The sequence below is a fragment of the Trachinotus anak genome, unplaced genomic scaffold (genome assembly GCF_046630095.1).
Source record: "Trachinotus anak isolate AG129_WGS33_773 ecotype Australia unplaced genomic scaffold, CSIRO_AGI_Tana_v1 ptg000012l, whole genome shotgun sequence".
In the NCBI taxonomy this organism is placed as follows: Eukaryota; Metazoa; Chordata; class Actinopteri; order Carangiformes; family Carangidae; genus Trachinotus; species Trachinotus anak.
Window position 1 is genome coordinate 17011626 of NW_027273863.1, and position 15895 is coordinate 17027520.

At 41.5% G+C, this 15895-nt stretch overlaps 1 protein-coding gene across 4 annotated transcripts in view; it reads left to right on the forward strand.

The window, feature by feature from the left end:
• greb1l (GREB1 like retinoic acid receptor coactivator) overlaps positions 1-15895 on the forward strand; it is a 44824-nt gene that overhangs the window by 3914 nt on the left and 25015 nt on the right. The window contains exon 1 of one of the 4 annotated variants that reach the window (XM_071492091.1): positions 14554-14809. The exons of 2 other annotated variants lie outside the window; for them this stretch is intronic. The gene's annotated coding sequence lies outside the window, so the exon portion shown is untranslated. Of the gene's footprint in view, positions 1-14553; positions 14810-15895 lie in introns of those variants that run through there. One more of the 4 variants, XM_071492088.1, reaches the window with a different exon arrangement.

Here is a 15895-nt window from a genome sequence, read left to right on the forward strand (position 1 = left end):
GTGTCACGTGAGCACAGACGCTGTACAAGCACTGTGCATCGCCGGTTTGCTGGGTGGCCTGTCTTGCCTAGAACACGCGCAGCCCTGTCAGAGAGGGCAAGGGCTGGAGGGGTCAGGGGGCCCTGAACGCTGACCATCTGGCCCTTGGGGGGCTGGTTTCCTTACTGGCTGTCTTTGTTCCTGCTGAACAATTGGGACTTAATCTGGGAGGAGATAAGTAAGGCCCCCCCGTGACACCACTCCTGTGCTCGGACGGGTTTCTCTCTATAGCCTTGAGGGAGACGTCTCTTTCCCATGTTGCTTTGCGAAGGCCTTGAGGTTTAGCTCTGGGCATTTTGTTTGTGTGATGAGCTTAACTTTTTTATTTTACACACAGGAATGATTCTGCAGATGAGTTGGATATAGTTTTAAAAAAAACAGAAATGGTGGCTCAAATTACTCAGGCCCTCATTATTCCCCCTTTTCAACAACAAGTGAACTTCAACCTTTTATCTTGTTACGATAATGGGTCCCTCTCTATTTTTTGCTCCATCTCTCATCCGCAGTTGTTTTATTGTGTAGAAGACCTGCTGTGAGGCAAAGAGGTTTTCCAAAAAATGCAACATGACATTGCTCATATAAAAAGCCCAACCAAGCTGTGGACAGATGACTATTTCACATCCATTTGTACATAAAGCAATTGTCTCCAGGGCAACAGATTGATTCATTTTCTCTCATTCTTCCCTCACTTATCATTTGGAGCACATCAGGGCTCCTCTTTTACTGTTTACGCCTTGTGTTTGCTCAGTTGTCCCTCAGCATTGCCCTCTCTATTTTCTGGGGAGAAATAGAAAATGCATGCTCATTTGAAAGCCAACAATTTTTCTAATTATCGCTCGCTGTTATGACAAACCAGTGTGTGAGAGTTCACTCTGATTTGTATCCAGTGTCATAACAAAAATGTATACATAGCAATTGATTACCAATCCAGTCAGTAATACAGAGGTTTCAGTTTCTGCTCTGGCTTCAGCCAGTCCCAGAAACATATCATTTTAAATATTGATCGATGAGGCAAAATCTTTAACATGAAACACCCTCGCAGATCATTCGCAACACCAGTTTACATCAAAAAACCCATCACTGGGGACTAGTCAGCAGTGCAGGCAGACGCTTCTCTTGATCCTTTCAGAGGGGCTTTTCTGACCCTGACTGCAGATGGTACAAATCCCAACTAGAGAGATCAGTGCTTTTGTTTCACACTTTTTTGACCGTGATGCGACAGGACCCAGAAGACAGGTGGTCCTCATAATAGCCGTCATTCATCAAACTGCTGAGGCAGGAGTCAGGAACCTCCTTTCAAAATGTTCCTTATGCCCCATGTTTATGTTTGGATGGAGAGAAGACAGTGCCATTAAAACACACTCTATGATCTGAGCTTTGCAACTACCAGTGGTGAGACAAGAATCCAGCTCTTTAAAAAAAAACTAAAAAGGTAGAGTAAAAGTACAAGGTCTGTATTCAAATTCTTACTTAAGTGGAAGTAGATTATGTAATCTATGGCCTCTGTGAGTGTTTTGGTTTACTATAGTTACTATTGTGACTATAATTACACTTGCATTAATGTCTGAGCAGCATTTTAACATATAGGACTTTGAGATGAAGCTTATTGTAACTGCGCTATTTATTACAGGTTAGGTTAATCTGCAACAGTGCATCACATTTTAAATGTAGATTTTGTGTGTAAAATATTCATCTGCACAGTAACTAGTAACTGTGGCTGTCAGATAAATGTATGGGGGAGTAAAATCTACACTGTACACTGTCAGATCCATGCTCACACAAAACTGGATTAAATCATACGTCCATGCCCAATATAAACATTTTCCATTGCGAGTGAGAGGCATCCAGTTAAGTTATGCAGCGTGCTTACAATCAGAGCAGAATACACAGAACTGGCTAATATACCACAACAAGGTCCTTTGACATCAGATCATGTTTTTCTTAGTTAAACATCAGAATTAAAAGCACATCTCAGTGCTGATCTGCAGAGCCAAATGTGTTCCACATGGATGCTTGTAAACTTTTAACCTGTCCCTTTTATTGAGGGTCAAGAATGCCAGGAACACCATGTCCACTGGTGATGTCCGAGTGGAAATAAAAAGAGCAAGAATATTCACAGACTGTAATGGCACTGTCAGGGTTGGATGGATTTTCTTACCGTTGCAGGAAATAAGATCCACATACAGTTAAATTAGGTTGTGTAACCAAAAAGCAGCAGTTTGATAGTTTGCTGTAATTGAATTCATATCCCGAGCCACCCATCCATCTGTGAGCTGATTTTTATATTTATTTAAGGTCTCGATTCTTGCTATTTTATTCTTATTGTTTCCATCGAACCAAATGCATCAAAGTATCTTGGAAAGTGGTCATCTTCTCATGCCGAGGCCTTTCAAGTGACCAAATCTCTCTTCAAAAATGCAGGATGAAAGAAGAGGGAGGGAAAGCACAGATAAGGTCTGGAGAGGAGCAGGGGAGGCTGAGGAGGGGAAGAGATGGGAGAAGAGGTTAAAACAGATGTGGGAGTGATGAAGAGCGAAGCAAGGCAGCTGGATGCAGACAGCAAGTGAGATACAGGGCAATGTTTTTTGTTTTGTTTTGTTTTGTTTTTTTAAATCTAGACCTCACACTTGTGGCTGGTTTAGGATGATGAATGGACATAAGGGTGGAGTGTGCGCAGGGTGGAGCGAAATTAGATCCAAACTATATGCGCTACTGTATGAAGGTGTATGACGCAGTCGACAATTGGATCATTAAAGCCAATCTCACAAAGGCCTGTGACCCTCCCCCAGCTGAAAGGAGATGTCAAAGGTCTGTGACCTCTTCCATTTATGTGCATTGATCCCTCTGGTGGGGGTGGGGCTTCTTCCTCAAAGCCCTCCATCATTAGCTGTTATATCTTAGTTTCACCTGCAGGAAGTGGAAAAAATATTTGTTATATATTTTATATTTCCATCAATTACTTTTCTTCTTTTAACTGTATTTATTTTATTTAGTTTAGTTGTGTATTAGTGGTATATGTGTAAACTATGGGAACATGTGATTGTGTATTTTTCACAATTTCATGACATTTCATAAACTAAACAATCATTAATCAACAAATAATTAGTAGATTAATGGAAATTGACAGTAATTAGCTAGTTGCTGCCCTGCTATTGTTCCACAATGCAGAGCACAAAGAAAAAACAACATTGTAGGTGTACCTGATAGAGCTGGAGGAGCATTTTGCAAAAAAAATAAAAAAAATAATTTATATTATAATATTGCCTCCTCTCTTCCTCTCCTCCTCTTTGTTACGAGCTGTGGTGTTTCCAGAAGTCTCACTTTGCTCAGTCTCTGTCTGCAAGAATCTTTGAGCATATCCTGTAATTACAAAACAGTGACAATGTATTCAATGAAAGTACGAATAGTGCACACTAATTAGTATACTGAAGGCTGTGTTTTATGGATAAGGAACTTAAGGTTAGAAAATGTACTGTTCACAGCTTTTCAATGAACAAACAGCACAGCGACATAATGAGCATCCAGTCAAGAGCACATTTTAAACCTGAGGCTAAGCATAATTATTTTTAATTTTAATAAGCTAAAAAAAAAAATGAACACATTTATCCCTGACGCCCATACAACCTTACTCTTGTTGGCAATCATGACAGCTCTGTTGTGTTACATTAGTGCATCATCTGAGGAAACCTCCGCTATTAATTAGCTGTTTCACTTAATTCTTGGATGAATCGCTCTTGGCTAAATGTTTGACCATGAATTTGTGCTGCTGGCTATGAGTCTGCTCAGTGCCTCTGTGTTTATGGCCTGCTCAGGAGTAAAGAGAAAAGGAAGAGCTTGTTTGTATGGAAGTCCTCTAAGCTGAGAAAACTACCTTGCCTCTCTTGCAGTCCTAGAATGTGGCTTTTAGTGATGGATGAGAGGAACTTACAGTCAGGAAGGTGGGACATGCAGTACGTAGGAGTGCTGCCAGAAAGACTGGCCTGAACATCCTGCTCTTTGTTGCAGAGCAGGCTCCTGATGCTAATTGTGTGTGTGTGTGTGTGTGTGTGTGTGTGTGTGTGTGTGTGGGAGCGCAAATTCATGCATGAGCGGAACATGACCCTAGTAGATGGCACTTCCTGTTGTCCTGTTGGTTATCTCTGATTCTGACATGCAGGACAGGTTCTTATCTGTCACCACTGGATCTAAATGCACGAACCCATTCTAGCCCTCTGTCTCTGTAACAATTATAATGCTCATTCATATTCATGCAACTCTTTGATGTCACTCCTTCAGAGCGTTTGGAAAGGGCATGTAAATATAAAGCTAGAACAAGCATAAAAAGTTAAAAGCTACAAAATTGCACCGACATTCCACAGTTTTTCTCTTTTAACCCCGCCCCCAGATCAAAGCTGAAATACCTCCCCGACAGAAATGAATGGAACTTATCTGGACGTGCCCCCAAGTCGTTCGTCAGGAAGCGTGTCCGTGGCAAAGTCAAAGGGTCGCCATTAAACGCGAGTGCATGCATGTGTGTGTGGTGGCACGTCAAGGTGAAGGAGGAGCCAGCAGTCCTCCACTCCTGAAGTTGAACTCTTTCATTTGCACCTATGATAAACAAATGAGGTTAATAACCCTGTCACCTGAGTCACCGCCCATCTCTCATCACATCACATCACAGCAGGGCTGAGGCATGTGTCTACAGTCCCCCACCCCTTTTTTTATGTATTTTTTTTTTTCCTTTAAGATCAATCTCTCGGATTTTTGGGGGGCTCCATTATACCGACGTGAGCTCATGTAGAGCAAAGTATGCGCGCACCTCCGTGGAGAGCACTTAGTAATAATATATCCTCATTCTTGCCACTGAAACCTGGAAAGCATCCAGCTGAGAATCCCTTCTTGCTCAGCACTGTTATGGAACAGTGTGTTCTCACAGGGTGTAACCACCCCCCCCACCCCCCCATGCACAGATGCCAACCTCAGTGGAACAGTACCTGAAGCCAGAAATGAGTGTTTGCAGCTTACGTGTTCTTTTTAAAGAGTACAGTATGTACTGTGCCATGGGATGGATCATCGCACGCTAGACTGCCAGAAAGGTTTTTAGGTTGAAATTCATTCATTTTTTTTTTACATGCATGGCAGTGATCATCTTCTACATTCATTATTTTACTTTGATTGCATTTTTACTCTGTGCCAGCTACAACAGGCCCACTTCACATTTGTGCTCTGCTTTTGATTACATGCAGCATCTAATATGCGTGGGGCAACTGTAGTGTTACATGGAGAGAGTACGCAGCAGGCAAAATGATGTATTTGTGCAAAACATATTAAAATGCAATCAGTTATGTACGCTTTGGCAAATTTTAGACTCGTCACACATTAGTTGATGAATAAATGAGCTTAGTTTAGCTTCTTTCAATGTGAGGATTCACTGTTTTGTGTTATCTTTGGATTTTGGACTGTTCAGGCAAAACAAAATTTTAAAGACATTTTATAGACTTTAAAGATGAATCGATGAATCCTAAAAGTAAACAGATTAAATGATGATCAGATAAAAAAATCACTGTGACGTTATTGCAATATTATCTGTGCATGTAACTCATCCGTTTGTGAGCAGCTATAAGAAGTTGGAAACATCCTACAGTGTTGTGTGTTTGGTATTGTTGCTGTGAATTGCAGGACGTGTGCTAACAACAGCTGGAAACACTCAGGCTTGTAGCCAGATTTCCACAGCAGCATCGTTGCCTTTTCCCACATATATTGTCCCAAATTTCCCTGCCCACTCACACACACACACACACACACACACACACACAAACACATATATGCACTCACAGATACACTATCCCAAACCAGCAATTCGCTCTCTGTCACACTCCCTCCCTCCACAAATTGAATCACAAGGTCGCTGTGTGTTGATGTTGCCAGGGTTTGTGGGGGAGAGGGTCGTCTGTAGCAGAGGGCTTTTCCATAGGCTGTCACAGCTTGTCCAAGGCCACGGTGACCAAGACCTATCCCTCTGCTGCGAGGACTCAACGTTCCTCTGTGGCAGGGGAGGTCATTCTCTGTGTGTGTGTGTGTGTGTGTGTGTATGTGTGTATCTCTCTCTCTCTCTCTCTCTTTATTCTCTCTGCTTGTGCATTTACAATTCAAGAACAACCAACACCGGCAGTACATAGAAAAGTATTGCTAGAATTCTTTGCTGATTTTCTAAGTAGATCAGTGTATTGACTTGCTGATAGAAATCAATATCATTAAAACACAGATTAGCATTTTTGATCACACTAACTCAGTGAAAGCATGAAATCCAGTTGTGTAGCTGGACTCTTTTTTTTTTTTTTATTATTGAAGTTTATGTTGAGCTGTGAGGAAGGTGCCTCTCTACAGGTGGTGAGGGATGACTGAATGGTTGGATAACAATGATGTGAATCGTATGGTTTGGCCTTCTAAGTCAGCCAGATCTCAACCTGACTGAGTAGAGGGCTAGTTTGTATCAACAAAAACAAAACAGAAAAACATCACATTAGGTGATATTCTTGGTTCGATGCCAAGGAGCTTTGAAGCTATTCTGGGGGCCAGTGGTGGTCCAACACCTTGCTAAGAAACTTAATGTCAGAATTTCATTTGTCATTTGCCTGTACGTTATCTGTTTTGTGTAACGTTTTCCTGACTACAGCAAACCTTCAGAATCTCAGCGCTCATCTTTAAGAAGAAAAATACTAAATGCTAAAGCACTTATTTATCTGCAAAGACTCTCTCTCTCCCTCTCTCTCTCTCTCTCTTCCTTTTTGTTCAGTACAATAAGAACAGCAGGGCCAATTCAGGAATGCTTAAACTACTCTTGGCTGTGCTTGTAGTATGGTAATCCACTTGGGCTGTGTTCATGCTGTTTTTGTCCCCTGTCTGTACAAACTGTACCCATAGTTACTGTAGGAAAAACCCAGCTGCCATTAAAATGTCACTTTTAGACTTCAATTTTCTCAAAGATTGTACGAAGGAGACATGAAGTGTTATTTAATGAGCTTTACAGATGCTTGTAGGTGGAATATGGCAGAGCCAGAGACAGAGCCAGACAAGCTGTGCCCCTCTGTTTCCAGTCTTTTTTCTAAGCTAAGCTAATTGGAAAAATATGAGAGTGGCATTAATCTTCTCATCTCACTCCCAGCAGGAGAGAGAATAATATTTTTCTAAAATGTTAGAACTGTTGTTTTAAAATTACCTCACTCATTTATGTTGCAGAATAATATACACACTGGTGCGTTACACATTTTAGTTGCAATATATTATTACATTATTATTTTGGACCATTTCAGAATTAAGATAGATTGTTATTATTTCATAATCATCTAAAGCACTGTTAATATTAGTGTTGAGATGTAACATTTAAGGTGCTCATTCGTGTCCTCTTGCCTCAGGGTAAATGTAGTTCTGCTGATGTTTTACTGTTGTATATATTACAGTAATGGGTGTAACAGCAGAACTGGGAGTCTGATGTGAACCCCAAAAGAGTAAAGTTGGGATGTGTTTACTGTTTGTTAAAGATGATTGTTCAAAGAGAAACTGTTTAGAAACGTATTACCCACAATCCAGAATGACTAGAGAATGCTACCCAGTGTGAACTCAGGGGGACAAAGAAATCTACTGTGGCCAAATTTGCTTTGTGCTAATGCATGTATTAGTTGGTGCATCTTGAAGTGGGAGCATCTTGAAATTTGTTTTTAAATGGCTCTTTTATCAGTCAGCTCCGTCACATAGGTTGAATCATGGAAGATGACTGGGAAGAAAGAAGGAACACATCTGAAATCAAAACATTTTTCCATCTTTGTGCACCTGGGTGGCTCATTAACCACCATTTCTTCCTGGTAAAGCCTATTTTCCAAAACCCCCTGTGTTAACTGTCACATCTGCCAGTTGGTAATGTATCTATCTCTCAGGGGGATCAGTGCAGGATGAAGTGGCGGCAGTCCTGAATAGGTTTACTGTCACTTTTTCTCATCAGCAAGGTTTGTGTGTGGGGTCAAGCCCCCAACAAAGGATGGCCCTGCTCCCATTGTCCCATTAAGACAAAAAAGAGTCCTGCTGATGCCGTGGCTCTTGCTGCAGTAAGGAGGACTGATGGGATTTAAGTGTGGGTCCTGTCACCGAGGGCAACCTGGTGCTTATTAATTGAGAGGGTGGGGGGTAATGGAGGAGATGTGGCAAGGCAGGGAGAGGGGTAAACGGGGGTGGGGTGCTGTTGATGCAGGAGTGCTGCCTGGGGTCAGGAAGAGGGGCATGATGGATACAGCTGATCGCCCGGTAAGGAAGTTTGGGGAGAAAGGGGAGGAGGCTCCTTCGTCAGGACATTAAGGAGCCTCTTTGTCACGGTGTCACTCAAATGGATTCAAGGTGGCTGAGACTTTTTCTCAGGGAGGAAAAGAAAGGCGAGGTCCTATTGTGAAAGGTGGGTCTCTCTCTGGATGCCTGACAAACACAACAGACTTCTTTCTTATGTCCTCTCCATAGGCACTCAGTACTTCTGCATGGCTAAATTAAGTTAGTGTGTCAGTGGCGTGAACTTTCCAAGGAAGGAGGTTGAGTGGATTGCCTGTCCTTTGTATCAATGCCTTTTATCTATATTCCTTTATTTAAAAAAAAAAGCATCTGAAATGTTCAGCGAAGATCTTTACACTCTGACTATAGATGTCTTATACTTGTCTTTAACATTTATAAAGAGTAGAGCATAGTAGGGCTGCAGCTAATAACTACTTTCATTATCAAAAGAGTATCAAAAACTCAGGCATTAAATCCATTATCTGATTCATAATTAATTAAATATCTTTTAATATGATGTTAATATGATAATAATTTTAGTCATTTTACACTGTATTTTATTTAAGAAAAGTTCATTTTCTGACGTCTTGTCTACATGAAAGCATCCACTTCAACACATACACATGATGAAAGCTGAACCAGCTCCATTTGCTGATGGAGACCTTCAAATACTAATAATAATTTAAAAAAAAGGCTAATACAGAAAAATCCAGTAAATGAATCATGAGTCGAGAGTATTTTGTCACACACATTAGCAAAACAGGTGTTTTGACACTGATATTGAAAAATGTCAAACAACACCAAGCAAAGCTAATGTGTTCACTTTTCAGTTTTTAAAAGATGATCCAACGCGGTGATCATCTTTTTGACTGACGTGTGATGTGGAGGCACGGTGGAGCTGCAGCTCAGGCCAGCTCCTGGCAGCAGAACCTGACCCCTGTGCTAGCTGTGTCATCTGATAAGAGCCAATGTTTTGATAGTGCTGGCCCTCTCAACATGATCCATGGCTCACCTTTTACACCCCATAACAAATAGGGCTGTCTAAACAACCATTTATGGCCAGGACAAGGCCTGGTCAACCATCATCAAAGATCTACTCTTGGATGAGCCATTAGGTGTGGACCAGATGTTAGAAGAAGCTAGGTGATGGCGGAGGATCAGTTTCTGTCTATTAGGGTAGGACACAGTTAGGGAACTGGTAAATAAATGGTTTCAATGTTTGATTTTTTTGGTCCTAAATTACTTTTAAACATTTTTCTTATAAGAGCAGGGATGATTTTTGCAGTTGCAGAATGAAAATATAAATTTTTAGAGAATTTTGTAGCTGCTAATGTTTCAATTTTTTTTCTCCTTCCCTCCTCTTGCCCTTTACCATTGACCAGAGTTTGACCGCTGCCAGTGACAGCTTTACAGTATGAAATAGAACTCGTTGTTGTCTTATTCAATATGGCCTCCCTGAATAAGTCCATAAATGCATTAGGGTCCTGTGTCTCTCCCTGTTGTTCCGACTTGGGTGAACTGGTGTTCAACCCAGCAGCATTGTAAAATGCAGATTGGGTTGACTGACAGGCCTTCCATTTTATTACACAGTCATGAACAGCATTGTAAACTCACTCGTCCTTCACTTTCATTCACTTATTCTATCAGGCACAACAGCCATGGGAGCAGATCTCACTGAATGCTAGTTTCATTATCAAAGACCTGGCATTTCTGGCTGTGACGATTCTGTTAGAACTGTTTAATTGCTGTTAGTTGAAATTATGGATCATGTGATTCATGGTTGAGATGCCCAAAGTAAAAACATTAATCAATAGGGTGTTTGGCAATAGATTTGTGTTTATTTTCCAGAACAATAACTAAAGCTGGGGAAAGGTTCTAGCAACTTGTTCATTAGTATAACATCCATTAACAATATCATAATGACACAAAACCTATTTTTACTCACCATGTTCAGTTGTATTGTTTTGATCAGTCTTGTCAGAAACTTCTCTGTTTGCCTTTTTTGCCATCCAATGGATGGATCCAATCAGATGAGACAAGCTACATAGATCAATAAAGTTGATGTGGTGCAAAAGCAAACCTGTAATTGCCTTCTATGGCCAGACAATATAAATATCACAAATACATTATTGTATACATGTAGTGTGTACCGGACTGCAACCAATGATTATTTACATGATTAAATAAACAGTCAGTTTGTACCTTGGATAAGCAATGAATCAGTTGGTCCACAAAATGTCAGAAAATAGAAAACAAAAAAGCTGTCAAAGCCCAAGATGATGTGTTCAAACATTTTATCCAAAACCCAGATTTTCAATTCAATATCATAAACAGCTAAAAATATTTCCAGTTAAAAGCTTAAATGTTAACATAAATGATTCATTCTTATTCTAAGTTCTTTAAATAGTTGATGATTGGTTATAACTTTATTGACTAATCTAGTAATAGCCTAATTGTTACATCTAGCTACATATTTAGTGATATTTTTTAAGCAATAAGCTGAAATATTAGTTATGATATTTGTAATTTAGTTGTTAACACGTTGCTAGAGTCTGCAGTGTCATTCAGGACTTGGCTGATTTTAACAAGGTTTGTTTTTCATTTGTGCTGCATCAGTCATCTGTTCGTTGGGCCTTTGCCATTAAATGTTGCTGGCCTTTGTCCGTGGCTGAGATTTAGTTTAAGGTTAAATGCCTTGCCCTTAAACTCATCCGCTGGGCCAAAGTGTGTGGCAAGGTCACCACTCCAATCAACCTAGTGTTAACACAAAGGCCGCTTGTCCCCTAATGGATTAGCTCTACAGTTCCTCAATGAGTCGCTACACCACCCTCCAGCCCCTGACAGGCCTTCCCAGCCCTGCTGCCCTTTCACACGCACCCCCTAGCCCCTAATTTTGAAATGAGTTTTATAACTGGACAGTAAACTTCCAGTGGCTTAATGATGATGGCTTCTTCATCTGCCCAAATGCTCCTTTTGTCCGTCCCTCCTCAGGCCCAGGGCCCTGCCCCCGTTCCCTCTGGTCACACCAGGCCTTAAACCTTGGTTCACCCCACTTTATAGTTCCAGAGATAATCCCCTAGAACACACACACATATGCACGTGGATGGGATTCACACACACACACACACACACACACACACACACACACACACACACACACACACACACGTACACACATACACACACACACACATACACCCTCAGGCTATTATCTCCACTGAGCCCTGCTCTGTCTCCTTATCCCTCTCTTTCTCTCTGTTGCTGCCGACTTCAGCAATGGCATTCAGCTGGAATGTTTGCCTTTGTTTGTGTGGCCTACTGGAAAGCCATGAATGACCTTAGCTCATCTGCTATCCTCACTAGCACCGATTTGCACTTCAGGGCCCAGCAGGTAGTCCCGAGGAGAGGGGGGAGAGGGGTTTCGAAGAAGGTTGTGGGGCTTTTATAAGGAAATTAGAGCTGTGGACTGCCACCCGGATAGTAAACAACCGTGTGAGTCCTCACACCCTTGGCGTCAGGTAGCCCATATGAAGCCAGCAGAAAAGGGAATTCTCTTGCGGGAATTTTCACATGGTAGCTATGTTGTTTTCTTGTTTTGTTTTTTGACAGTTATGCTGCGGGACTGTTTTCTTATTATAAGAGTCAGACGTGCTAATTAGCACCTTGGCCGTTGCACTTCCTCCCCACCTGATGCTCACCTCTCATCCCTCAATTTGTCAGTTGAACCTCATCTGCAGATGACTTTTCTTTTCTCCAGCCCTGTCAGCGCCTCAGCCTGACTTGTTAGGCAGTACATGGAAGCCACTCTCATGTGCTTGGTTAGATAGGTCAATTAGGTCGCATCATTAATGTCAGAACAGTAGCAGTTGCAAGTTTTAGTCAATGATTCTTTCGTATCTCACTCCAAGCTGCTCCAAACAGCCATCATGTGTTTCTGCAGCTGCTGAGTCAGCAAAGACAAAGCTGTTGCACTCCTCTGGGAATTAAGAGGAAGACACCCCCCACTCTCTTTCTCTATCTCTGACCCCCCCCCCCCCCCCCCCCCCCCCCCCCCGCCACAACTGGTCATGTGACATGTCTTTCCTCAGGTGGCAGTGGCAGGGATACTTCCCCTTTGTCAGGGATTTTAGCAGGAGCTCAATGCAGCGGTGAAAGATGGGCTCGGGGGGCGGGCAACCTTTCAATCCACACTCTTTTGTTTTTTTTTTTTTTTGCACAGTGTCTTTTGAGGCCAAAGAAAATGCCGGGTTTACTCATTATCTCCATTTTAAATGGGCTATTTAAGACAGGCCATGTCAAAGTCAGGGGCTTAGACATAAATCACACTGACAGCTCTTTTCCCCCCATTGAACTTGTGGCTGCGCTGGCATCAGATGGATCACCATAGAGATTTCACTTTTGCTACACCTGATAGCTAACAGTTAATTAACAATATTAAACTGTCCAATGTAATCTGATGCACTGCTTGAGACTCGCTGACACGTACCATGTGTGGTCTGAATCAGCAATAGCTGGACAAATTTCACAGTCAAACTCAAGCCCAATGTTTAGACAAATGTGGCTGATTGAGAGAAATGAGTGCATGAAAGCCCCGTAAGGACTAATGGGGGCCCTGATTGGCTCATGTGGTGGTTTACAGCAGCCCTCACACTGACTGCGCCCTAATATAACCATTGGAGAGGAGGTGAGAAGAGCTGCACACAACCTGATTAAAACAACTGTTGACTGTGTCTGTGGTAATGAACTGGAACATCAGTCACACGGCTCAGTGGAGAAAGACACCTGGGCCAGTAAAAGGAGATGTTGGTAATAAGAGCGTTTATGACAACAGAAATGTAACAACTGATGCCAGAGCCGATTTCAGATAATTCTTGTAATTAGTATTTTGTGTTCAAATCTACGCTTTGTTTATTTACTGTCTTAATGAATTGAATCAACTCATTTGTGGGGAAATATTGGCAATAAGAAGAGACTTGAGTGTGGAGTGCATCTACCCTGCTATCAAGTAGATGTGAGTTTACTCAGACCTAATATTTACCCGACAAATTCTTGCTGCCTTTACTTGACATTAATTAGTTGGAAGGAAAACAGACACAGCAGATTACGGGAGCTTTACAATTCATACTGTTACACTTTTTTTTATGTGGGTGAACGATTTGAACTAAAAACAAGAGACTGCAGTCTAAATAATGTCTGGGCAGTACAGTTAGACTTGACAATCTGACAGCTGGTTGTGTTTCCCATTCAGTTCCAGGAGATAATCAAATGTGTTTGCAGCATTTCAGCAAACATGAAGAAAAAAAGATTGGAGAAAAAAAAAAATGTTTTTGCAAATGTAATCAGTGATATTGGATTGTAAACCTTTCAACTGAGCAAACTGGCAGTCTATGAGGAAACTTGACTCGAGGAAAAAAAGTGGTTTCCTACAAGTAAATGTAACATTTTACTCCAATGTTGTAGATGTGTGTTTCCCAACAGTGATGTGACCCATACCTCACTTCACTCAGCCTACAAAATGAGTTCCCTCTCCTCTTGGCAACGTCGTGATAAGGTAATACGACTGATCATTTAGCTATAATGACGTATAATCCTCAACATCTGCCAGCGCCTGTTGATTTGTGGTGCATTTCCGTTTATTTATTTTGACCAGATGAGCCTCTGGTATTTATAGCGGGAGTAAAACCCCAGTGTGGGGTCAATCCTGGGCAAGGCTACCGAGACAAAATGCTCAAGCTGACCTGAGACGGATTCTCCTGTCTCTGAATTGGCCCCCAATAAAAAAAAAAAAAAAACAAAAAGAAAAGGTCGGGTGTGGCAGCAAGAGATTGAACTGAGCCCAAGTGTGAGAGCGAAAGTTACATTTAAAGATTTCCTTCCTTTTCTTGAATACCTCCACATGACACAGTGCCCACGGCAGATGTCTTGGCGTGCTGGGGGTCACGCGTGGCAGGGCGCCGTGGCCGTGTGGCAGTGGGGAGATGCGGGTCCCCTTCTTTGTTTCCCCCAACAGGCCTCTGCAGGCCTCCAAGAGCATCTGTCACCATAGGGGGTCAGCAGGGCCAAGATGAATGAGCCCCTGGTGGATTCCCTCCCTCCTTGGCAAATGGCACAGGACAGAGGAGGGCATAGGGGACTTGGGGGAGGGGTCTGTGTGTATGTGTGTGTGAGTTTGTTTGCATGTGAGTGAGAGAGAGAGGGCGAGAGAGCAAGAGAGGGAGGGGTTCTGCTGTACTGAGGGGGAGAGTGGGATTCCCATTTCTTTCTACAGAGGATCATGACAAAGGTGACTTGAGACCTACCAGGGAAGAGTGAAACTCCATATGCTGCCTGGATATCAGCAAAGTCTCCCCAAAAGGATTTATTATCTAACACGGACTGTATTTGAAAAAAAAAAAAAAAAAGCTGCCTTCACATTTGGGATTTACTGCATTTGATTTGGATTTTAAGGGTTCATTCACTGGTCGAGGAGTCATGGAAGGTACAGGAGGAGTTTTTTTTAACTGTTTGCTATGTTTCACATGAGGCCCTGATGCAGCATTAATGAGATGGGCTTTTAGCACCTAATTTAGAGAACACAGAGGCATGTTTGTCTTTTTTTTTTTTTTTTCTCATTTCTTACCCCCATCCCCCTTTCTCGCATCTCTGATGGGCAGTGTCTTCTTACCACAGCTTTTCTAATGTTAAGAGTGTGCTCAGCTCTTTCCCGCATTTCACCTATTGGTATGGACTTTTGCATGTTGGAGCATAACAATGAGGTGAAAACGACTGAGATGTTTATCAAATTTTTCATTAACATCTTATCTGCTGTCATGCTTAGGACTGACAAATAAAAAAAATGCATTCAGTCACTAGCTATTTAAGCAAATCCTGGATTAACTCAGGTTTATTTACCTGTAGCTGCTTAATAAGCAAATTTTAAACACCGACTAAGTGTGAAGTTTAACTGTATGTGTACATATCAACTGTAGAATGGTTTGTTTTCTTTGGCTTTGACACAAAACATCTGCTGATTCAGATTGTGATCAAACCAGGTTAACATGGAGGTAAATTTAATCCAACATCTCTCCCTGTGTTGTAAACACTGTAATGTTATTATGCAGCTGAGGGAGAAACAAAAGGACTATAGAGAGAGAAAGGCAGGGTTAAAAGTAAAGAGATGGAGTTAAATATGAAAGAAAAAGGATAAATGTTTATTATCACCTCCAGGTTAAAGAATATGAACATTCATTCTTAAATAAGTTTTACTTAATTACTTTAATTTGTGAATTGCTATTATTTTACATTGGAATAATCTTGTAATCTCAAATCTAGCTCACATCTCTGTTGATGTCTTCATTAAAAAACAATTAAACACAACACTACACCTAACACAGAAAGTACTGCAACAAAGTTAATGGACAAATATAAAAATAGATATTTCTTCTGTGATATTATAACAATCTGAGCAGTGTCACCATTAAAGAAATCCCTTTAAACATATTTTTGTACCATATATATTACAAGCAGTGGCGTGTGTCCATGCACATGTAGCTGCACTTGCATTACAGCGTGTTTGTCGGAAATG